The sequence below is a fragment of the Notothenia coriiceps genome, unplaced genomic scaffold, assembly GCF_000735185.1.
Source record: "Notothenia coriiceps isolate Sejong01 unplaced genomic scaffold, NC01 NC01_scaffold00004388, whole genome shotgun sequence".
NCBI classification, from domain to species: Eukaryota; Metazoa; Chordata; class Actinopteri; order Perciformes; family Nototheniidae; genus Notothenia; species Notothenia coriiceps.
Genome location: NW_011337089.1, coordinates 56,854 through 63,199, shown reverse-complemented (window position 1 = coordinate 63,199; position 6,346 = coordinate 56,854). Strand labels below are relative to the sequence as shown.

Below are 6,346 nucleotides of genomic sequence, written 5' to 3'. Positions count from 1 at the left end.
GTTAGCAGAGCGCTATGATAGGCTTGAGAGAATAGAGCGAAGTGATTGGTTAAGCTGGGGAGTGACGCCCCCGATCACTTATTGAGAGGAGAGAGAGTAGTAACATGGAAATAGTAAATGAATGAGTAAACACGGTCTTCCTGGATGAATTTGCGATGAGCTTCATTTGGATTTGATTTTGATTCTTTGTCATGTTGTGTTGAAATAAATCACATTTTAGGCTTGAAATAAAATCATCCACTTCCAGCTTCTGGGCAAGTGCTCATGTCTTTTTTTTGTTTTTAAGCAAATGTGTTACTTATTTAGGATTAGTTAGACTAAATATTAGATCTTACCATAACCAAATATCATACTTTTTCCGCTCCGACACGTCAAATGTCTTAAACTTTAAATCACCACAAGACACCAAATGTTTCGAGTTCCTTCTTTTTAATGTGTTAACCTGCCATCTCATAAATCTGTTACACTTCTGAAACAAAATATAGGCAATTATACAGTATGTAAAACAAACCCATTTTATTTTACACTATATACATTTCATAACGTGTGCATTGCATTATGAAAACAAAAGACAAAGGTGATGAAAAAGCGACAGAACAAAGTGTTTTGACTTATAAAGGGAGGAGACCTGGGATCAAACTGCTCTTGAAAATAACTCAACGGTGTTTACTTCAATATTCAGAAGAGGATTACCAGTAAATGACCTTAACGCCAATTCACTTTGCTCATATCTGGTGTCTAAAGAAATCCCTTTGAATTATTTTCCCAGATGATTTGATCTAGTAGAGGTCATAAAACACAAATGGACTCTCTGCCATGTTGGCACCTGCTTCAGGGGATTATAGATAAGCTCTATGACAGCAGAAGTTAGTCATTAAAACCCGACAGAAACACACTTAGTTATTCTGCAAAAGAGACAGTTTTCCCTCAATTAAAAACGTATGAACCCGACAGAAAACAAATGGTACAGATTTAAGAATTTCTTACATGTTTTTAAATTAATTCAAAAGTACATTTTCCACGAGTTAAGATGTGCAGCTGTGATACAGGATGAGTTTGTTTTGGGATTGAATTATGACATTTAAAAACAAATCAATTTAGGATAAAAAGAAAATCTTAAAAAAACAACTTGAAGTCCTTTTCAGGAGAATCTGTCATTCACTTTGTCTTCATGTGTTTTAAGTAACTTGCATCTATTGTAACTTGTATTGATTTCTCTAAATCGGATCATTTACATGCGTCAACTGAGAGGACAAAGACGTTTTAACAACAGTCTCAGAGAACATGTTCAACGCTAACCGTTTACGCTGTTGATGGTTGTCTTTCAAATCAAATTGTAAATCTACGACATACCACAAGACCTAAAGAATGTTATTTTCCCTCCAAAAAACAAGACGAATATGACGAAGCAAGTCAAATATCTAATTGAATGAATTAGGCTTTAATAGGAAATGTGATTAAATATGCTTAAGTGGTTGACTATGTCAATTTGAGGCTATTTAGTAGACTTGGCATCTTTTTGACACTGAATGAACAAATCCATAGGAACATATCTTTGTCAAATAACCTGGTTGTGTGAATAAAACTTGGTTACAGCTCTGAAACTTCACTATGACACTTCTGTATTAACGGTCGTTGGCTAGACACACATGGTTTAGCATCAAGTAGCTCATCTGGGGAAGTGGTTCACTTTCTTACTCTAAAAGTGAATCGACCCCAGACCAGCTTTGACATTTTTCTATGGCCTATTAAGGAAATTCCCATTTTAAACTCACTACATGGCAATAGTGTGCCTTTTCATATCTCCGACACCAATTTCTCAATTCAACTCTCTGTGGGTTTTTTATACAAGAAAGGTGTGCACAGACAATTCAAAAGTACCCAAATAATTGAAACCCTCGCAGTGGATTCAAGCTCTCAACACTTCACTAAACTACCGGTCTATTTGCTTCTGTTACATCACAACAACAGTGTAGTAAAGTATCAAGGAGCGTGAATCCAGTGAGATGATCTGTGTGAAAACAGTTACATAGTGTGTAGGGACGTCCTGTCACTGAATGCTTAGAGGAAGGACATGCTGCCATGTTGGTAAAGTGACAGGAACAGATTAGGATTATGACATATCGATTTTCTGAGCCGTGGAAGAAAAAGCTTTTACACTAAGCTGTTACATTATTTTCTTATTGTCCACCAGCATGACGTAATGTCCCTTTTAAAAACACTGTATACACATTCAGTGACAAATCTATAGAGCTGAAATGCACTTAGACATTAGGTAATCTCCCATTTACTCCACAGCCAGCCTCAATATTTTTAAAAACACTTATTGTTCCTTTCAATTCGATGTCATGGCTGTTGTCATGACGTTGAATAATGAAATTGTCGGTCAAATTCTTATAAAATTCAAAATGTCTCGATTGAATTCAAAGACATTACTGTGACCATGGTGGTTATTCTTAATCAGGTCTCTATCGTCATATTATTGATATTTTATTGTAGTGAATGACCTGATTAAGTTAATTACCATTAACTTGGGAGTAGTTATAAGCTTATATACCTGTGTTTCTACGAAGGAAATCAATAAACCCAAAATGTTTCAGCTCTGTAAGACATCAGGGTTAACATTGATGTCTCAGCTATGTTCCTCTGAAGCTACCTGTAGTGTCACAGCTTGTAGAGACGTAGTGTACGGCCACATGTAGACGCTCCTACACACCACACATCTACATGCATGTAGTGATCTCTTATACAGATGTCGGCCTTTAAAAAAAGTCACAGCAGTGAAGGCCGAGGTTAAAAATACAATCACTTACAGTAAAGAAAAAATGTGGATTTACACAGAAGTTAAAATCCATTTTGTCACAAGCTAAGCTCTTCCATTTGCTCCCTACAGTAAATGTGTTTTGCCTAAATGTGAAAGTGTCCTATAATCATGTGAAGTGAAATATATAAAACCATTTTGACTATATTATGGGATTGTTTAAACAGAAAGGCCCACTGTACTTTTAATATGGTGCGCCCCATCCTTGAAAAGTCTATTTATTGCAAAAAATAAAAAAAATGATGTTTCCTTCTGTGTAAATCCAGCTTTTTTAATATATAGGTGCTTTTTTTTTTTTTAAATTGACCTTGAGCTGAAACACAACTGTCACTTGTTAAAGACCAGATCTGCACATGACGCACTGGTATGTGCATGTTCTATGTCTACACACACACGGAAACACACACACTGTGCACACACACAAGGGCATATATTAGAATGACATCACATCTGTTTATCAAATATCTTTTTCTCTGTGCAAATGTATAACACCAGTGGTTCGATAAAAAATAGCAAAATAAAAAAAAACGTTCTGATAAAAACCATAAAAAGGGGTGAATGTCGAAAAACTAACTTGAATGAAGAGAATTTGTAACGCCCGTTGCCCTGACGACTGTCGCTATGGTACAAACGGGTTTCATTGATGATGCATGCAACATGAAAACGATCATTTCTGTGTCAGCTCGGTTCAACGCTGAGCTCCAGACTATGAGAGTAATATCAGATTACTGAAGCTGTCCACCTGAGGAGACGGCAGGGCTTCCTGACCCTCGTCACATGATCAGGGAACCAGGAAGTGAATCTACTGCTTCATCACTCGCCCACTGTCTCTCCGCTTGTCTCCACAGTTGTACAGAGCAACTATACACACGCCTATCTACATGACCATTAGTGTTCGTCTCTGTCAAAAAAATACTACATTTATATTTACAACAATTAAATAGAGGTCAATTAAGCACTTGTGTGGTGTGTGGGTGACGGATATCAGAATTCAATGCTAGCAGAGTTGGCAAAGCTTTTTATGTTTAGAAACAAATAAAACAGGAAAGCCATCCTGGTTGTTAAAGTTACATCATGCGACAATAAATAAAAGTGTATTTAAAAAAAAAGAAAGGGGGGAAATGAAAGACAGAGGAAAGGACGATGGAGTAGAGAAACGTTTTCTGTGCAAGATGGCTCTTCTGTGAAGCTTAGCGCAAGTAGCAGTAGCAGTAGTAATATGTGTAGTACTAGTAGTAGAAGTAGTGTTGACGTCAGACTTCTGTTTTCCCAGTGTGCAGTATACGGGGAGATGTGGGAAGGATTCTGGGTTTAATTTGCTCGACTAAGGTGCAATTTCCTCCGATTACCTCAACCCAAACTGACCTCAGATCTGCAGTTTCTAACCCTCGCTCCACAACCCGCTGCCCTACAACACAACTAAAACACATGTAACACTGCGGTGCATTTTAAACATCTGCAACTGGGAACACACATCTGCCCCTTGATCGTCTCCTCTCCAAGGGGACACAGGAGTTTTTTTTGGGGGGGGGTAAGCGGTAAAGGTGGGGGTCTTTTCCCGGTTGCTCACTCCCTTGTTTGCATTAGTGGAGGGGTGTTTAGAGAGTGTGTTTGTGTGTGTGTTTGTGTGTGTCTCAGTAGCTGTTTTCATGGCCTGCCAGGATGTAGAGGTTGCTGTGGGCTGTCGGGTTGTCTGTGGGCCGGCTCTCCAACACCACCACCCTGCAAAACACACACACACACACACACACAGACAGTCAAAAACACAAGCACACACACACACACACACAAGATCCAGGTTAGTTTAGAAGGGAAGGGAAGAACACATGAATCAGTCTTTATTCCACCTTTAAACCACAAAAATCACAACAACCCAGCCTGCTTGTGGCAAAAATAAATAAAAGCCTGAGTTAAATGAAGCATTAAGTCGTAATAAAAAACCAGGAGTTATTGCAGAAATGTGTACTGACAGAAGCAACCCACACAGGATATGGTCCAAGCCTGTGAAAGCCCTGTTATTTAGAAAAAGTCAGCAGAGGGAGATACTCCGTTTACCTTGAGGGAAACTGTGGGAGCTGTTAATACTGTTTTAAGAGGGTCCCAAAGGCTCACACATTCACACATCGTAACTCAAAGAGACTCAGCTGCTTCGTAATGAGGCAATAAAACACCAACATTATCCAGTCGCCATTAAAAACAAGCTGCTTGTTTAATATTTAGTGCAGGTTTTAACAATCCTTGACACAGAACTGACGGTATTTACTGTGTTTTTTACAGTTATACCATCAGTCGTATTGTTAGCTTGCAGCATCAGACCAGACAAAGATGATTTTGGTGCTTTGGTTTATTTCCTCATACACACTCTTTCTTTCTTTCTCTCACACACTAGTCCCCACAGAAAGAGACAGGAGGGGGTTTTGAGGTGGTAGGGGGGGCAGCTTCAGTGAGTTTACCTGGGCAGAGTGAGGCCTCTGTCCTGAGCCTCTGGATCCCTATAGTCGTCACGTCTTTAGTGATAAAATATCAGAGAGGATGTTAACAGAGACCTAAAGCCTCATTTACACCGCATGGTAAAACTCTACTCAACTCGTCGGAATGAAATACGTTTTTACTCCGGATGACAACGCCTCTGTTTGGGGACGTGCTGATAAAAGTGCACTATAAATGGAAAATCTGACACATCCTTTTATTATTAATTCAATTGAAAGGCGCAGTGTAAAAGGATTGACCAGTTTAAAAAATGCAAAGTAAGTTTTACCCACTTCACATTTTAAAATCTGGGTTAAGTGAAAGAAATGTTGGTTCCACTTTACACTAAGACTACCCTTATGAAGGATTCATAAAGGGTTTATAATTAGGTTATGAATTAGGTTGTAAACACTTTATTAACAATTAAGAACCATTTATAAACCACTTCTAACAGGCTCACTATTTGGCAAGATGACTAAGCCTTAAATAATTGGCTACTTAGCGAGAATCAACTCGGTGAGCAACAGATACCAAGGATGCTGGCTGATGAAGGAGACCAAGTAAGCTAGGTAGCCAATATAAGGCTTAGCAGTACAGATACATGTGGGCTCACTATTTGGCAAGCAACCGGTCCCAGTTGCCCTGTTTATCTCATGTCTTATAAAAGCTTATTAATCATTTATAAAGTGTTCACAACCTAATTAATAATTGAATTACAATCTATTCTTAAACCTTTTATAAGGGTAGTGTTATTGTAAAGTGGTACCGAAATGTTTTTCTGTTTTAGCAGTATGCTTCGTGACATGCAGCTGACTAATGTTGGTGGTCTGCAGTGTTTAAATGTCACCCTTTATCACCGCCTATGCTCGCTTGGTGGTCTTTTAATTAAGTACCAGGTACCATCGCAAGCGTATAACCGAAAAATATCACATTGTGTTGTACCATGCAGTGAAAATGCGGCTTAAGTTTGTGTGATGTTCATGAAGTGAGGAGGTGCGTGTGTGTGTGTGTGTGTGTGTGTGTGTGTGTGTGTGTGTGAGTGTGAGTGTGAGTGTG

General features: G+C 38.7%; 1 long non-coding RNA gene across 1 annotated transcript; it reads right to left on the bottom strand.

The window, feature by feature from the left end:
* Positions 1–412: 412 nt before the first annotated feature.
* Positions 413–5,717, bottom strand: LOC104942247 (uncharacterized). Its single transcript, XR_797982.1, has 2 exons — positions 5,275–5,717; positions 413–4,543 (listed from the first exon to the last, which is right to left on the bottom strand). It is a non-coding gene; the product is annotated as an uncharacterized lncRNA (long non-coding RNA).
* Between the last annotated feature and the right edge of the window lie 629 nt (positions 5,718–6,346).